We start from the raw sequence: 19,395 nt of genomic DNA on the forward strand, positions 1-19,395 counted from the left end.
TGACTTCCTAAAACATAAAATGGCAAATTATTCTGGTCAGGGTTTTCATTTGAATGAAGGGAGAAGCTGTGCGAAGTATTGAAGTTAACTACTAGACCTCAGAAAAGAAGATGAAAACATAAGACAAAGAACCAGTACTGGCAAAAGAGGAATAAGTAGAAAATTCTTAGAGATATAAATCTTTATTTTCCCAGAAGTCATACTTCAAAGTTGCAGAAAATGAACAACACATCATTTGCAAGTCTACATGCACGTGAGTATGGAAACACACAAACACACACACACACACACACACACACACACACACACACACACACACACACACAAAAGGGTACACTAGCCCCCTCAAATTCTTTATTCAAGAATTCTGGACAAAGCCAAAAAACAATTGGGGGACGGAGCATCAAAATCACAGACAATTTTTAAAAGTTACTCTAATTCACTTAAAAAGTTAACAGAACAACAAAGCATCAACATGCATTTGCTGAACATTAAGTAGGAACCTGTAATGAACAGCATTACTGACTTTTATTCTTGGTGAGTAACCAAAAAAATCTAAAATTTTATAAGGGACAAGGCAAAATTAAAGGTAAAATCTGGGTCATCCTGCAAAATCATGGACAGTTGACTGGTATTATCCACTCCAACAAGAGAAATTTTTGTTGTTATATTTCTAGCATTTTTAATACTTTTTTTTTAAGTTCCCCTTACTTCCCTACCACTACTAACTCTCTATTCCATATTCCACAATGACCCATTTTTTTCATTTGCTACTCCACTTCCCAGCATCAAAGGACACTGGTCATGGGAAGGCAACATCTTCAAGGGGTCAAGAAAAGTTTTTCTTCTGCACCCAACTCCTCATCTGTTGACAGATGCAATGTACCTGACCTGTCTTTCTATGCCATGCCACCCCCTCGTGTACATCTACACATCCACTCTATCTACCTAGACAGCAATGCTTTCCTTGCAAGGCCTGTGTTCCCATGTATCACTTTCTGACCCACAGGTGTTCCTTTTGCAGCAGGAAGCATGCTGAGAATACTATAATTTTATGCTATTCCGGCAACCCTTGAAGGATCATACATGTTTTGGTGTACTGCAGACATTGCTGGCAGCTTGGAACATCAAAGTTTGTTTTGTTCTAGGTCGCAGTTAATGGAGTACTCAAGGTCACAAGGGACCAAAGTCTAAGGGGATGGAGCCTTGCCTATGACCCAGATGATCACGGTTCAATAAGCTGCCCTGGCACTGAAGAAGTCAAAGAGGGGAATAGGAGGCATGAAGAGGCTATGCCTCCCCCCTCTTTGGGGGAGGTGGGTGATGTAGACGCTGTACTGCCAAGTAGGACCACAAGGGAGATAATGTGCATCTCCTGAAATGGGGCACAGCCTTGTAGAATCCTACTGTATGCCCATGCAGGGTGAGATCCAAGATAAACATGTCAACATGAATGTGGTACAGTCACTTCTTGGAGTACATCCACTCAGGAAGCCAGCCTAGAACCAGCCCAGGGGACTAGGGCCATCTATCCACTAAATGACATCCTCTTCCCAGAAAGCTGGACCCTCATCCTGGCAGAATGAAGGGAACACAATACTGAAAGCAGTGGAAATAATTCCCTTCTAGCCTGCCAATACACCAAAACAGCTGTTCCATAAGTGTCCAGGCTGTTCTTAAAAATATCTAAACTAGTGCTTACTTTAATGCAATTTGGTAGTCTGTTCCACGTATCAGCTACTCTGTCAGACAGCCAATTAGTACACTTCTCATTCCTACATAATCTTCTACAAAGGTTGTCTGATGATTCTATAGGAATAGACAATGTCTACTTTTTTGATAACCACAAACATTCCCATATAGTTGTCTTTAAATGTCTTACATACCTGAATAAGGTCTCCAATTAAATAATTTATATGGGACACTGCACAAGTTCAAATATTTGTCTTTCATAAATGTTCACATCCATGGATGCCTTGGTATATTTCTGATGTACTCTTTCCAGTTCATTCATGCTTTTTTTTTTAAAGTTTCAATATTGTTATTTCATACTCAAGTTTGGGTCCAATGTAACTAACAAACAATTTCATCATTTCTGATTATCTAGACTTATAAAAATCTATATAACTACCATTAACCAGTTGATCAATATGCATTAGAATAACTCAAAAGCCGAGTCTATCAAATGAATCTGCAGTTTCAATCACTATATAACTGTGGCGGATCCAGGAATCTGTGTGTGTGTGTGTGTGTGTGTGGGGGGGGGGGGGGGGGTGCAGTCTGGTTATTCAACTACCGGGGTGGCAGTGAGAAAATGGGACACTAGTTTTCGAGGGGGGGGGGTGTAAAGATCACCTTAAGTTGCTCTGACGTGTAAAAAGAAAGCAATATACATTCAGTTGACAGATAAATGTATGGATGACCTCTAATACAATGTTCCTGCTCATAATTAATACTAAAAGGTTATCTTAAGATACCAAATATAACTATAGTACAGTAAACAAATGTAGTAGACAGCTGGGGTAGTTGTGGATAGGCTGTGTTTTATCCCCTTCTACACTCAGCCAGAGGCAATTGGACACTGAAGTAACTGCAGGCATTCACAGAGGTGAGGAATTTACTCATACGTTAGCCGCTATAGACAAAATCCCTACTGCAGATTAGGTGGTACCACTGTAGCTGGGATGTGTGCATGTTGTAGATTGTCCTTGCTTGCTTAGAGGCTATTAAAACATTTTACGCCAATATCAATATCACTTTTTTTTACATTCAAACTTTTCACCACATTTGACGAGATAAAAGGGGTTTATTTATTTATTGCATTTGTTTACCGGGATAAGTCCACTGGGCCTAAAAGAGCCCATTTTTAGTGGAGGCCCCGGGAGAAAAGCTCCAACGAGATACAGAAAAAATATAAACATTAATTAGTACAGAAGCAGAAACAGTGTTACAGATAGTAAATATAGTAACATATACAGATTAGCTAGGAGTCATATGATGTTATCCTATGTGCTAAGAACACACCTTTCCTGCTTAACTTCAATGCCTACTACTTTGAAAGTCCCTGTGGCTGGTGGAGGGTTGTCTATATTTCTCCAGAACTCCATCATATCTAGACTTATATAGTGAAATAATGACCTAGAAATAATCCATGTACTGTCAATGTAAATAAGATAATCTGCTACATACTAGCCAATTACCAAATTCCTTTCATCTCACCAACAACACGTGGAACATACATAAACAAACGGAGGTCACCGTACCTCTCAACCTGCAGACATCAAAAATATAGACAAAGGCTCTTGGAAAGCAGACACATCCAACCAAAAATCTGGAGTGGGAAATTTATGTACCTAACATCATAACTCTTCCAACTTAACTATGAGTGTAGGATGGTATCACTCAGAAACAAAGTTTATAAAAAAGTTGAGTGATAAAAATGACTCAAAATATAGCACAGTTGACATAACCTAATAATTAAGATATGCAGCATTTCTATAGCTCAATAAACAAGCACCTTGAAAGGTAGGTAGAACTACCTACAACATAATAAGTACAGCAAGACACCTGAAAGAATAAATGGCCATTAAAGGAGAACTTAAGTTACAGGAACCATAGTGTACAGAGATGCTGTCCAGATTACCTGATAACAGTTCAGAAATCAGTCTCTAAAGGGAGGTGTATATCTTAAAATGCAAAAAGATTATTTGCAATCAGATCGAGCAGATGATTACTAGATAAAATTCCTTTGAACTGAAAACACACACACACTTGCTCTCTCACCCAAAGAGTTTAGAAGACTGCCAATTAGGAAATCAAAGCACCAAAAAGAAAGCCAACACTGGCACAGGAAAGACATACAGGCTCTATACAGGAGACAGCCCATCCAAGAAGTGATCTGCATAAATAAAGTCTGTAAGACAGCAGCACCAGTCGCTACACCACTGTGTTACTAACCTTACTTTTGTGCTATATTTTGCAAGATAAACCAGAGTAGGAAGACTCAGTATACTAAACAATTTGCCGGGCACAGATGTCTCAAAAGAGACGCAAGGATTTTTTTAACCAATAAATCCACTAAATACAAGTGCAGATTTTCACAGGTAAACAAAGAATGCTATCTGGTTACATGACTTATTGAGGAAATCAAACTGGAAGCAAAATGATTGATTTCATTACATCTCGCAGCTTTAACCACTGAGGAAAACTGATTTCACAGAAAGAGTGGTGAATAACTGAAACATTACAGGACATGGTACAAACTAAAAACAGTTACAGAGTTGAACTAAGTATGGGTCATACGAGCAGAATACAATTCCCTACAAGATACCATCACACTGTAATACATGCATGTCCTTCCTCACAGTATTGCTATAATGAACAGGGCACTCTTCTCTTAGCAATGCGAATGACTGGTTGGATTGCACACTCCTTTGTTCCTAGCACAATCAAAAGACTATACCTGTATCACCACACCTTTAATGGTAATACTGCATTTCTCAAAACTGCCTATATCTTTTCAAGCCATTACCCCTCCCCCACATACATTCAAGACAGCATAAATGAATGTTTAGAACATTTGCTGCTTCGTTTGTATATCTGCAAACGTGTAGCTTCCTGTGTTAAAACGGTCTGCTTGTGGAAAGTGAAAGGTTCTTTTTCACTTTGTTTTCTTCATGTAAAACGCTGCAAACAGGATTCTGTACTATTGGTAGAATTTACAAAAGTCAAAATCCCTTTCTTCCCAATGTACACCTAAATTAATTTGCAATAACTGTAAGAATATAGTAACAATAAAGAAATCAGAGCTCATATATTTGATTTCAGAAAGCTGCACAATTAAACAATTAACTTATTTTTTTTAAGGAATAATTTAATTATGTAACAAAAGCATGTACATCTTGAATTAATCAAAAAGTTTCCATCATTATGCAAGCCTCCTCTGAATGTTTACAAGTCGTAATGAATGATTTGGTCCTTCTGCTACAATTTAGAGGCAACCTTTTTTCACCTTTTGTCAATCATTTCTTCAAGGATGTCTGCATTAGTTTTAACTGCATGAACAAAAGTGCACAAAACCTCTCAAGCCAACATAAACATTTAAATTTAAAAAAAAATACTACTTTACACCTTTCAAACGTTTACTGTATAATAAAGTCAACACATTATTTTATACAACAATATGTATTTATTCCAAAAGCGTACAAAGTACAAACTATGTACCATATGAGATTATATGTTGCAACTCTTTTGCACCCCCCATAAATCAGACACCTTTGCACAAAGCTCTTCAAGAATACGCATTTGACACAGTTTATATTGATTCATGCCACATATTTTACAAAAATCACTACACATATTCTGCAAGAAAAGTATTTAGAAAATTTGAAGTTTTGATGGTAATTATGTAGTTACTAATCCATTACAGCAGACTTGCCCTAAAGTTTTAAAATGTGAGTGTGCCCTTCTCGTAGCTAGAGTAGTCCACAAAACAAGTACATTTAAGATCAATCTGTTTGCTACGTCAGCTCCATTCCTTCCAAAATGGCAGCCATCAAGCAGGCAGGTAGACTCTGGATTAAACAAAGTTATAAACAGAGAGGGGACATAACAATATCCATAAGGGAACACAGCCTAAATACAGAACACCCCCACACATCCTTAAACTAAATGGACTAAGTGACTTCTCCTATACACTTTTTACTCCATTTCTGCATGGGGGCTTAATACAGTGGGGTTAGGAAATTAACTTGTTCCCACTGCAGTGCGATCTTGGAGTTGGTATATTTAATTTATGAGGGGTGCTTGCCCCTCTGCAGAAATGTAGTAAAATGTGTGTTTGGTAGTTTGGTGTTGTTATACGTGGAGGGGATGTTATTTTCTTGTGATTTGTAGTGTTAGATGTTATGAAATTCGATGTTTTGGGTTTTAGATGTTCTGGTCTCAATGTTATGAAATTAGATGTTATGGGTTTTAGATGTTTCAAAGTAGACCCACATGCTGATATATGGTTTTAAGTCCCAACCTTTTGAATTCTGACAATAACGTATCTAGTATAACATTCCCTATTACTTTTTCACAACAAGAAAGTAAACTTATGGGTCTGTACAACTCTGAGCTTGTCCTACTCCCCTTTCCTGTAAAGGAAGGTTTAACAAGTGCATGTCTCCAGACTTAAGGAATTTTACCATATTTGTATGACCTAGTAAATAGTAGATATAATGGTACTGTAAGTTCTTGCTGAAGTGTTCTCAGGTCATTACTACTAATTCCGTCTCCTCCATGTGCTTTGTTTGGATCCTGTTCGTTTTCAATATTATCTAATTTGATTTCAGTTTCTGAGGTTACCTGGATGCCACTAGGGCAATTTCTCACCCCTTTGTGTAGCCAAACTGCTCTGCATAAGACTTTGTAAATATAACTATAATCTGTTGTGCCTGACAATAAATTTTAGAATCTACTCACAATTTCTCAATCTGTATGTCTTTACTTCTACCACAGCTTATGTATCTAGGTTTCCTATTAAGACTTAATGTTTTTGTACAAATGTTCTTGAATTTTTCGGTACTTACGTATTATCGCAACCAGATCTGCAAGGGGCAGAAATTCATAATGGGTGTCCGAAGTTATTAACGGTAGCCTTAAAATGGCTGTGTTTACTACTAAGTATTACTGTCCCACATTGTGTCTGACTCAGGAAGAGGAATAACACATTTTGGGTTTATCATGGACGTACGTCTCCGAAGGGAGTCACTGGGACAGTGGAAAAGGCTGACAGCTGATTCTCAGTGTTCGTAATGCAATAGATTCCTTGCATGCCACTGTGACTATTTATGCTCTGTTGTTTTAACACAGTGACACTCTTGGTTTTACCTTGTTATTTGCATGCCGTGCTATTTACATGCACAGACTTTCTCGTAGTACTTCCAAGCAGTGAAAAAAGTACATTTGGTGTACAGCATTCACTTACGAAACAGTCTTATTTACATGCAATATTACTTTGATTTATTCCTGTACTGCCTACATTTCCGCCATGAAGTGTATTTTAGGAGATGCTTCCTAAAAATGTGGATGAAATGTACAAAAGAAAGTGGTCCTTCTTCACATGGCTGACAAGCAGCAGGCATGTTTACTGAATGGCTCATTAACTTTGGTGGGGATTTAATGCAAGCCAGGAAGACAAATTTTTCCGTTATTCCTCTTACACATTTATAAAGACCGTGTGGGAGTAGTAATTAACACTTCATCCGACCCTTTTCAGGTTAGCAGTCATAGTTTCACAAAAACATTGCACATTTCTGGCCCTTGTAAATCTAGGTACAACAGAAACAGTTAATTGTCTTGAGCTCTTGCTACGACTACTTTACTGTACTGCTCACCTTTAAAAAGTCTAAGTCATGAACAAAAAATAAGCGACATGCTGTCAGTAAAGTGCCTAAACATTCAATAACACAATGTTTTTAACATTTTATGGCTAACACTGCAGAAAAGAAACTGTCCTGGTAAAGAAAACAGACTATACGACATTTTAACAACATTAATGAACCAATTTCATGATCGGGAAGCAACCAGTAGTGGCGTGAAAAATCTGGTTGCGATAATACGTAAGTACCAATTTTTCTTGTTCTTGTTTCGTACTATGTTTAACCTGTCTGTCCAGCTTGTTTATGTCAGTTTTCAAAGTTGTAGTTTGACTTATTTTCCATTTCTTATATTTTTTTACCCATCATCTTAATCAAGTATTTCGTTCTTATGGAAATGTATCCTCCTGAAGTTGTGTGCCAAGATTCTGATGTTAAACATTTTTTTTGCAGTCAATTTCTCTTTCAAAACTTTACACATTCCTTCTGTAGTTTTTCCACTTGAATGCATCTCCCAAATTAGTTACATAGTGACTGTTTTGCTTCCATAGTGGTTTAGATTTCAATTTGGAAGAATTATCTAACAACAAATTAACCTTTATTACCCAATGATCACCGCACATTAATAGTGGTAATACCTGACAAAGTTACAGTTATTTCTTTAGAACAGAATCAATGTCTAGTGATTGTATGTTCCCTGGTAGTTTTTTTTACAATCTGAAGCAATTATTGTTCCTGAACGTATGTTATAAATAATTTCATTATTAACATTGCTGAATCAATACTATTCCAGTCTGCTCCTGGTAAATTTAAGTCTACAGCCACTATTATTCTTCCCTTCGGTGTGTTTTTTTTTTGCAAGAAAAGTATGAATTCCTCTAGGTCATCAGCACTTGACTTTTGTGGTCTATACACTCCCAACAATTGTTATATGTTCCAAGATTGCCTTTATTGTCACAGTTACACAATCTATAGTATTGGTGTTATCGTTGAACACATAATAATCACAGGTCTCATAATCTTTAATCCCTAGTATAACACCTCCACCCAATTTTTTGGTAGAACGTCTGTTACTATAAAAAAAATACCCTTACAGAACTGGTTTCCAGTTATTATTTTTTAAATAAGTTTCACAAACAATAATAACATCATTCTGGTGGGAGCACAGCAAATTTTCCAAAAAAAATACTTTATTATTAATGCTCCTAGCATTAACAACCATCAGAGATGCATCAAATGATGAAGTGTTAAATTTTCAATCTGTCAACAATCCAGCCTTGTGTCTGCCAAATACTGCAAGATATCTGTTGCAAGAATTCTCTTCCCTGATCTTGACAAGTGCATGCCATCATGTTTAAACACGTATGCCCAAAACTAGGCTTGGTTGCTCTCTATACATTTCCATTTTTTAAAATGAGACCTCTTTTACATAAGATACTTACCTCAAAAATCTTTTCATTCACAGTGACCTGACTCTCCTTGCTATATGTGATTTATGTAATACCTGTACAAGCTACGCTATCTAAGAAGGCTGTAAGTTCCCTACCAACAGTCAGAAAGAATTTGTGGACATGAATAAAATCGTTGAGGCATTCTAAGGCCTTTCTCACATCTTCTAGTTTTGAATTGTGTTATGCTTGCCTGGAGCAATGTTCATTATCTTTTATGCAAAGTATCTGTTCCTTTAACAACTGAATCTACAATTACAAGAATATATTTTCTGATCAGATCTGAAGAATCTTCAACTTGTAATGTCCACTATCAATTATTACAAAGGAATGACCTTCATCACCGTTAGTCTTCTTAGTCCTGCTTTCATTGCTTTTTACATTTGCAAGCATGCAATTCCCATGCACCTGACTTTGTACACCCACATACTGAGCCATGTTGTCAACTGTTTCTCCTCTTTTTTACATACGATAATGTTCTTCAATCCTTCCATGCTCAGCTTTCATGTCTTCCTTTCACCTGCTCCTTGCCTCTTTTTTCTGCATTCTCTTTTGGAAAATGATGCCTTTTTCTGTAAACTGAAGGTTTTCTGGTAGAAAATGTTATCATTCCCTGTAATCGATGTGTTAATGTAACAAAGCAGTGTCATTTTTAGTTCATATTCTCTTTGTTTTATAGACATTAATCAGTTTCGTTTTCTTCCATGTTGTTTGCTGTAAACTTTGCCATTTTTTTTATCCATTTTCTTCCACATGCTCTAAATCCTCAGACTGCTGAATACTTGTACTCAGATTTCTGAAGCTGTCAGTGGTAATACCTTGTTCAATGGTGGTTGACTGATCTTTAACTGACAACAAACACTTTATTTCTTAAATTTGTTCTATTTGCTCTTTACTTAACATTATTTGCCTGAACAGTCATCATCTTCTTTCGGCTGTTCCCGTTAGGGGTCACCACAGCAGATCATCTGTTTCCATTTCTTCCTGTCCTCTGCATCATGCTCTTTCACACCGACCGCCTGCATGTACTCTCTCACCACATCCATAAACCTTATCTTAGGCATTCCTCTTTTCCTCTTACCTGGCAGCTCCATCCTTAGCATCCTTTTCCCAATATACCCAGCATCCCTCCTCAGCACATGTCCAAACCAATGCAATCTCGCCTCTCTTGCTTTGTCTCCAAACTGTCCAAACTGAGTTGACCCTCTAATATACTGATTCCTAATCCTGTCCATCCTAGTCACACCCAGTGCAAATCTTAACATCTTTAACTCTGCCACATCCAGCTCTGACTCCTGCCTTTTCGTCAATGCTACCGTCTCCAACCCATATAACACAGCTGGTCTCACTACCCTCTTGTAGACCTTCCCCTTCACTCTTACTGGTACCCATCTGTCACAAATCACTCCTGACACTCTTCTCCACCCATTCCACCCTGCCTGTACTCTCTTCTTCACCTCTCTTCCACACTCACCATTACTCTGAACTGCTGATCCCAAGTACTTAAACTCATCCACCTTTACCAACTCTACTCACTGCATCCTCACCATTCCTCTACCCTCCCTCTCATTTACACACATATATTCTGTTTTAGCCCTGCTAACCTTCATTCCTGTCCTCTCTAAAGCATATCTCCACCTCTCCAGGTTCTCCTCAACCTGGTCCCTACTCTCACTACATATCACAATGTCGTCTGCAAACATCATAGTCCACGGGGCCTCCTGTCTAATCTCATCTGTCAACCTGTCCATCACCACTGCAAATAAGAAAGGGCTCAGAGATGATCCTTGATGTAATCTCACCTCCACCTTAAACGTATCTGTCACTCTCACCACAGTCCTCACCAATGTCACACTACCCTTGTACATATCCTGTACCACTCTTACATACTTCTCTGCCACTCCCGACTTCCTCATACAATACCACAACTCCTCTCTAGGCACCCTGTCATATGCTTTCTCTAAGTCCACAAAGACACAATGCAACTCCTTCTGACCTTCTCTGTATTTCTCCAACATTCTCAGAGCAAATATTGCATCTGTAGTGCTCTTTCCTGGCATGAAACCATACTGCTGATCACCTTCTTAACCTAGCTTCCACTACTCTTTCCCATAACTTCAAGGTGTGACTGATCAATTTTATCCCTCTGTAGTTACTGCAGCTCTGCACATCACCCTTATTCTTAAAGATAGGTACCAAAACACTTTTCTCCACTCCTCAGGCATCCTCTGACTTTTCAAAATTTCATTAAACAATCTGTTTAAAAATTCCACTGCCACTTCTCCTAAACACCTCCATGCTTCCACTGGTATGTCATCTGGGCCAACAGCCTTTCCATTCTTCATCCTCTTCATAGATGTCCTTACTTCCTCCTTGCTAATCTGCTTCACTTCCTGATTCACTATCCCTACATCATCCAACCATCTCTCTCTCTCATTCTCTTCATTCATCAGCCCTTCAAAGTACTCTTTCCATCTACTCAACACACACTCCTCACTTGTGAGTACGTTTCCCTCACTGTCCTTTATCACCCTTACCTGCTGCACATCTTTCCCAGCTCTGTCCCTCTGTCTAGCCAATCGGTACAGGTCCTTTTCTCCCTCTTTAGTGTCCAATCTCTCATACAACTCTCTATATGCCTTATCCTTAGCCTTCGCCACCTCTCTCTTTGCCATGCGCCTCATCTCCTTTTACTCATGTCTACTTTCTTCATCTCCTTGACAATCCCACTTCTTCCTCGCCAGCCTCTTCCTCTGTATACTCTCCTGTACTTCCTCATTCCACCACCATGTCTCCTTGTCCTCCTTCCTATGTCCAGATGTCACACCAAGCACCTTCCTAGCAGTCTCCCTTAAAAAAATAAGGCAACTTCCAATTCTTTGACCAATATTGCCTGTTTCTTGTCTTTTTACATTACAATTACTGTAGCTGCATTCAGCCTAACAAGCAAATGTTTATTGAAAAACAGAGAAAAACAAAACTCTACACATCTAACAGTCAATATTTGGCAGGATTTCCCTTATTCTTCAACACATCCTTGGCACGAGAAGGAATGCTGTGAACCAGCGATTTGCAGTATTCCGACGTGATCTCAGTTACCCAAACGTGTTTGATGACATCTTTTAAATCCTTTTCTGAGGTTGGCTGATGTGCTGCCACTTTCTTCTTCATGCCATTCCAGCAATTTTCTGTGGCATGGAGATGTGACAAATTTGATGGCTAGTTTGGAAGGAGCTGAATGTTCATAGGTTCATAGATTAGTACTAGGCTAACTGCCGTTGCCGACCATATTAAGTCTAGACAATTATCCCATGGGAGAATCAAACCTTGCACCTTGTGTCTGTAAGGTAAACACCTTAACCATTATGCCACCCTTCCACCCCCTGATGTGGTTGTCTGCAAACTATTTCTTGACTGTCTTGGCAGTATGGCATGAAGCCAAATCCTGCAGAAATACTGTTGTTCCAGAAATGTTCATAAGGAGCTTTACTTCTGAGTTCTGCACTGAAATATACTTTGCAGCATTCATTTTTTCATCTTTGTTGAATATGTGAATTGCGCAACTCCCTTTTGCCAAGATGGCTCTACTATAATGGATGGAGGATATTTGAATGTCTTAATTGTATACTTTGGATTCAGGCGTTTGCCAACAGGACGTCTCACATAACTGCAACATGACCCTTGCACTTGTTTACTGATGAAAGTACATTTCAGCAGCACTTGTTCCCACCACTCTGCAGACTTCTTTAAAGGCATGACAAAACTTTATCTGATCTCGAAGCTGCTTCTTTGTCATTCGTGGTTTCTTAGCCAGTCTTCTTGCCACCACATTAAAATCTTCTGCTAGACGTCATCTAACTTTTCTAGAACTGATATTAATTCCCCATTCTTTAGCAAGATGAGCTATTTGAACAGATGAAGTGTGAGGACTTGATGTAACAATGCTCTTCAGACATCTATCATCTCTGAGTGATAGGCTCATAGGTGTGTACTAGGCTAATGGCCCTGGAACCTTTACAAGCCTAGCCCATAGGATTACCCTAGCATCATGCCACGAGGGCCAAGCGAGGTGCTCTGTTTGACATGTATGGGAAATCTATTCCATAGCATGGGCAGTCTCTGGGTTATGAACCTGTCCCTCCAGCATGTTCTGTTGATTGTGGTAATGGGGTTGAGGTCTCCTGAGCGTGTGGTGTGGAGGGATTGGGATTTCTTTAGATGTAGCATTTCTAACAGAGCTGCGTCAGACATGGCTTTGTAAGTCAAGCAGATATCGCTTCTATAAGTAGGTGATATGAGACAGAGACCAGCTGGAGTTTTTTGAGTCTGTCGATATAGGACAAGTGTTTAAGGCCTAGGATCCTCTTTGTGAGGTACTTTTGCAGCCCCTCCAGTTGCTGCAGGTGTCTAGTGAGGTACATTCCAAATGGGGCACTGTACCTGATGATTGGCCTAATGAGGGAAGAGTAGAGGGAGACAATGACCTCTTTCTTCCTGGATGCAAAACCCTTAGTAAGAGATGTGCCACACAGAAAGACTTTCTGATCACAGTGGCAATGTGGTCGTCAAAAGAGAGGTTGCTGTCAACCTGTGTTCCCAGATCTCTTATAACACCTTCTGTGTTTGGTGGACTACCAGTCAATGTGGTAATTCATGGGAACCAGGTTTTTCCCAAAAGGGATGTCGACACATTTTTTGGCATTGAGCTTAAGGCCATGGTTCTGACACCAGTCATTGGTCTCAGTGAGGTCTTTCTGTAGGATGTCAACATCAATAAGGGAGTTAATAATAGCTCCCAACTTGCAATCATCTGCAAACTTTGTCAGCCAGAGTCCCTTCGTGTTGGCCTTAAACTTCAGAGGAGTACATACAAACAGGAGAGGACCCAGGACCGAACCCTGTGGGACTCCACTCGTGACTGGTCAGCAGTCTGACATGGAGTCAGCTACTTTTACAATGTGGGTTCTATCTGTGAGCCAGTTTGCAACCCACCTAGTGATATAGGGGCTGATGACTAGCTTAGTGAGTTTTTCTGATTCCTGAGTTGAGAATGGTATCAAAGGCCTTGGCCAGATCAAGGTAGGCTGTATGAACCACCTTGCCTTCATCCACAGCTCTGGTGACTGACTCAAAGAAGTCGACTAAGTTGAGCAGGCATGATCTACCCTTCACAGAAATAAACTGTGTGGAATCCAGAGTTTGGAGATTCCCTATATCTTTGTTTATTAGGTCCATGATGATGTGTTCCATAACTTTGCATATCAAACTCATCAGGCTAATGGGGCGATAGTTCACAGGGTCTATAGTCGCTCCTCCTTTGTGGAGAGGGATGACTGTAGCAGTGCCCCATTCGGTAGGGAGAAAGCATGAGGTGAGGCTGTGATTGAACAAGGCACACTGGTGAGGTGCCAGTTCACTCTGTAGTTCATGCAGAACACAGCCAGGGATATTGTCAGGTCCTACAGAAGCTGTGTTCTTGGCCTTGGACAGTGCTGTTTTAACCTGTGCAACAGTAAAATTGGGTGCCTGGCAATCTACTGGTATTGAGATTGGTCCTTTGGGGGGGAAGAATGGGGTACAGTTGGCACTGAATCTGTCAGCCAGTATACTGGCAATATCAGCTGGCTCGGTATAGGAGGTACCATTGTGCAGTAGCTCAGAGCAAATCTGGGTACTGCCGTGGAGATTCTTTACATAACTAAAGAAGGCCTTGTGGTTGTCTTTACTATCTGCTGCAATTCTGTTTTCATAGCTAGCTTTAGGGGATTTGATGAGGGATCTCAACTGTTTGTTGAGGCTGATAAGGGAGTTTTTCCAGTTTTGGGACTTCACTTTATTCCACATCAGTTTCCTCCTTCTGTTGTAGAATTTGTTTACAGCAGGGGACCACCAGACTGACTTCCTTTTTTTGGAGGAGAGAGTCTTGGTTCTATTGGGTATGGGGAGATCCATGCATTTGTGTGCGTGTTTGCACAGTGTGTTGGTGTATGATTCGGCGGTCATGCAACTATTCTCCATTTGCATGGGTGCTGTGAAGTCAGCCACCTCTGTTTTTAGGAGCCCAAACTTAGCTATGGAGAAGTTTTTCATGGTGGTTATCTTTGCGGGGGGGTTCCAGGACATTAGAATTAATGAAGTCCGGGAAACGTTGGGCAAGTGTATTGGTACATCAGTAGTTTTCCCAGTTAATGAAGGGGTAGTTGAAGTTGCCCAGTATGAGAGTGTTAGGTTGGACCCTAATATTCTTCAGGGTGCTTTGAAACTTGGAGTGCGAGTCTTGGGACATGGTTGGGGACCTATAGCAGGCTACAACCTGAATCCCTGTCTTACCCAATGTTATCTGCACCTGAAGTATCTGTGATGCATTATGTTGGGCTACCAGTATGGAGGTGTGCGCATCCTTTATGAATATGGAAACACCACTGTCTTTGGAGCTTCAGTCCAAGTTCTGGGGCCGAAAGGTGTGTTGGGCATGCTGTTTTGCCTTACAGGCTTTGGTTGAGTGGTACACTGTTTAGGAGAGTTGTGTGTCTCGTGATTAGTGTTATATTGTGGTGGTCGGGTAAATTTCTGCCTTGGAGGTCTCTGCTATTTGGGTAGATTTTTATTGAGAGCCTCTGTGAAGGTGGGTGTGTGGTTTGTGTTTTTATATGAAGGCAGTGCTGGTGTGTGTTCTGGAGGGCTATGTGTTCCAAGTGGTGTGGTGCAAGTGTTGACCTTCTCTTCTTGACCAGCTATTTCCGTCTTGGCAGAGAGTGTGTGGCTTCCAGTTTGGACACATAAGTGCATCTCTCGCAAGTCTGAGTGTTGGGAGGTAAGAGGAGAGGGTGCACAAGAGGCAGTTGCTAGGAGAAAGCACAGGGAACTGACCTTTAGACATGCCTGGAGGGGTGGGCATTAATAATAAGTACTGGAGCTGTTTTCTTGTAAAATGTTTAGTGCTGGTAGCACTTTCATGTGCTACAACAATTGCAACAAGAAGTCTGGTAAAGTGCTAGACTAATAAGCTAGTAAAAGTGCAGGAGAGCAGAGAACTAGCAGATCTAAAGGAAAAATTGAAGAGCAGACTTTGGCACTGCTCAGAAGCTTACAAACAGTCCTGGATGCAGCTAATTTGTATCTGGACTAGACTAGTTACTGGAAAGGCAAGAAACAAGAGCAAACATGGGCTTTTAAGCCAGAAAGTTGAAAGAGATGGAAAAACTGCCCAAACGGACAATAAAGGGGTTGGGAGGGTGGCCTAATGGTTAAGGTATTTGCCTTACAAACACAAGGTACAGGGTTTGAATCTCACAGGGGATAATTAGCTAGGCTTAAAATGACTCGCAAGGGCAGTTAGCCTAGTACTAATCTATGAACCTATGAACCTACTCAATAAACTACAATTTCTGGGCCAGAAGCCACTCCTCTTATGGTAGATAGGCTACCTAGTGCTTACCACTCCCACTGACAAGCTAGAAGGCTTCCCTCTGACACAGAAAGGCTTGGGGGGCTCAGAAGCCTACAAACAGTCCTGGATACAGCAAATCTGTATCTGGACTAGACTAGTTACAGGAAAGGCAGGAAACAAGCTTAGAAATTTTGTTTTACTTATTTGTTTTTTTTTATTTTGTTTTTTTTTTACATAAAAGCAGCAAAAACAGCACTAAAAACAATTTGAGTGCAGTGCAAGCTAGCATACTTGAGCGTGTAGCAATATTAAAGCAAATACAGTTTAAATAAATGCTCAATATCTGAGCTGTTTGGCTGGCTGCTATGATGTTTTGTGATCGCGGCCACGGTTAGCATGATGTACTGCACTGCCCAAACGAATGGTGTTTTGTGCTCCACATCACAAAATAGCCAAATGAATACCAATATCACATTGGGAGTAGCCTTTGGAGTGCAGTGCTATAACTTGCCCCTTTATAAATTGCTTAAATCATGCTTTCTACCCATTCTAACCAATACAGATCATATACATAAATTTATCGATTCTCATAAATTTTCAGTAAAAATCACTGCAGACAAGCAAAACTGTAAACAGGAAACAAAGATATTCTAAACAATCAAAAAAGTGAAGTCTCTCGCTCTCTCTCTTTATATATATATATATATATATATATATATATATATATATATATATACACATATATATATATATATGGATCTAGGACGTTTGCTCGAGTGAGCAAATGACCAAAACCCATATGGCCGGGCATACTTACGAGAAAGTGCTTTTCACCGAAGAAGCACTTTCGCGTAAGTATGCCTGTAGCCAAGGCTGTACTACGGTGCGGGTAAGGTAAATTTCTCTTTTCCCCACTGTAGTGCAGTCTCGGATGGAGAATATTAAAGTAGGGGGTATCTAAAATGTAGTGTTTTATTTTTTTATGTAACGCGCTTTAACGAAAGAGCTTTTTCGACAAAAGCGCTTTCATTAAAGTGTGTTCGGCTGTTATGGATTCGGGCGTTTGCTCACTCGAGCAAACGTCCTAGATCCATATATATATATATATATATATATATATATATATATATATATATATATATAAGCAACATAATAATTACCACAGTCGCCACAGCTAAGGGGTAACAAAATGTATGACATCAATAAAATGGAAGATTGGGTTAAGCGCTTGCAACTCTCCCGATCCTTCATCAGATCCATATAAAACAAGTCAGTTAAAAAACATTTAAATACTGAAACATACCCAATCAATTCAGTGCCACACCCTCGCTATCAAAATTTCACACATGCCTCCTAAGCTTTCTCCCTTTCAGATCAGGTTTAATTTGTAAGTAGGCATTGAGACCTGGAGATTTGTATGCCTGCAGCCTGCATATCCAGCACATTTCTGCTTTTTCTATCAGATTATTAACTTCTCCCCTCTCTTGTTGTTACCTATACTCTGTATTACTCTAAAATTTAAAATGTCCTTCGTTCGCTTTAATATGCTAAAAAGTTTTTTTTTACATCCTGCTGCCTAATGGCACTCAAATGTTTGGACATCCTTGCCTTTAGCTGTTTTGTGGTTTTACCCACATAAAAAAGTCACGGAGGCCACATGTAGCCATATACACTATGTTCCTACTGGTACAATCTGCATACCTATCAAAATAATATTCTTTCTTCTGCTGTGTATGTAAAAATACATTTCCTTTATAAATAAATTTACAAGTACCTCTGTGACATGGGTGGGTGACTTTTCTTTGTGAAACTACAGAGTGACAGTTCCCATTTTTATCACATAGAAGCTACTTAAGGTTACGGTTGTTTCTAAAGGCAAAGCGAGATACCTCCCCTACAATCCCTTTCATCTTCTCATCTGACATAAGAATTTTCTAGTTGTTCCTAATCACATTGCAGATCCCCTTGATGTCACGCCACAACAGCTGTAATTCTTTTACATAACATGCAGTATCTTCTGCTCACTATAGCTTACAGTTGCACCTCTTTTTAACAGTGAAGATCAATAAAATACAAACTAACACAGGATTGTTTAGATGAATTCTGGATTGTCCTCCCTACAGTTTGTGTGAATTTACAGCTGACAGAATTTGCCTGTCTAAAACTTAGTCCTTTCTAACAACAAACAATGAAAATTACAGTTAAAAGCAACAAAATATAAATCAAGGTAAATCCTCTTGTCTACAAGCTATCATAGGTTCATAGGTGTGTACTAGGCTAATGGCCCTAGGAACTTTACAAGCCTAGATATAGGATTACCCTGGCATAGTGCCACCTGACCTTAGTTCCCAGTGCCTCTGTCGAGTAGAGCCACTGGAGTTATCCCTGGGGTGAATTTTCTGTTTCCCATCCACTCATCAAGATTTCTCTTGAAGAGGGTCAAGCGAGGTGCTCTGCTTGACATGTATGGGAAGTCTGTTCCACAGCATGGGCAGTCTCTGGGTTATGAACCTATCCCTCCAGCATGTTCTGTTAATTGTGGTAATGAGGTTGAGGTCTCTGGTGCGTGTGGTGCGGAGGGATTGGGATTTCTTTAGATGTAGCATTTCTAACACACCTGGGTCAGACGTGGCTTTATAAGTCAAGCAGAGATCGCCTCTAAGTAGGCAATATGAGATAGAGTAGCTGGAGTTTTTTGAGTCTGTTCATATAGGACAAGTGTTTAAGACCTAGGATCCTCTTTGTGAGGTACTTTTGCAGCCTGTCCAGTTGTTGCAGGTGTCTAGCGAGGTACATGCCAAATGGGGAAATGTACTTAATGACTGGCCTAATGAGGGAAGAGTACAGGGAGACAATGACCTCTTTCTTCCTGGATGCAAAACCCTTAGTAATGAGATGTGCCACATAGAAGGACTTTCTGACCACAGTGGCAATGTGGTGATCAAAAGAGAGGTTGCTGTCAACCTGTGTTCCCAGATCTCTTATAACGCCTTCTGTGTTCAGTGGACTACCATCAATGTGGTAATTCACTGGAAATGGGTTTTTCCCAACGGGGATGACAACACTTTTTTTTGGCATTCTGACACCAGTCGTTGGTCGCAGTGAGGCCATTCTGTAGGATGTCAACATCACATGGGGAGTTAATAATAGCTCTCAACTTGCAATCGTCTGTGAACTTTGTCAGCCGAAGTCCCTT

At 39.9% G+C, this 19,395-nt stretch overlaps 1 protein-coding gene across 1 annotated transcript in view; it reads right to left on the minus strand.

The window, feature by feature from the left end:
- ST3GAL5 (ST3 beta-galactoside alpha-2,3-sialyltransferase 5) overlaps positions 1–19,395 on the minus strand; it is a 1,145,576-nt gene that overhangs the window by 372,932 nt on the left and 753,249 nt on the right. The gene's annotated exons all lie outside the window — the stretch shown is intronic.

The sequence above is a fragment of the Protopterus annectens genome, chromosome 2.part1 (assembly GCF_019279795.1).
Source record: "Protopterus annectens isolate FY-2018-M chromosome 2.part1, PAN1.0, whole genome shotgun sequence".
Lineage (NCBI taxonomy): Eukaryota > Metazoa > Chordata > Ceratodontiformes > Protopteridae > Protopterus > Protopterus annectens.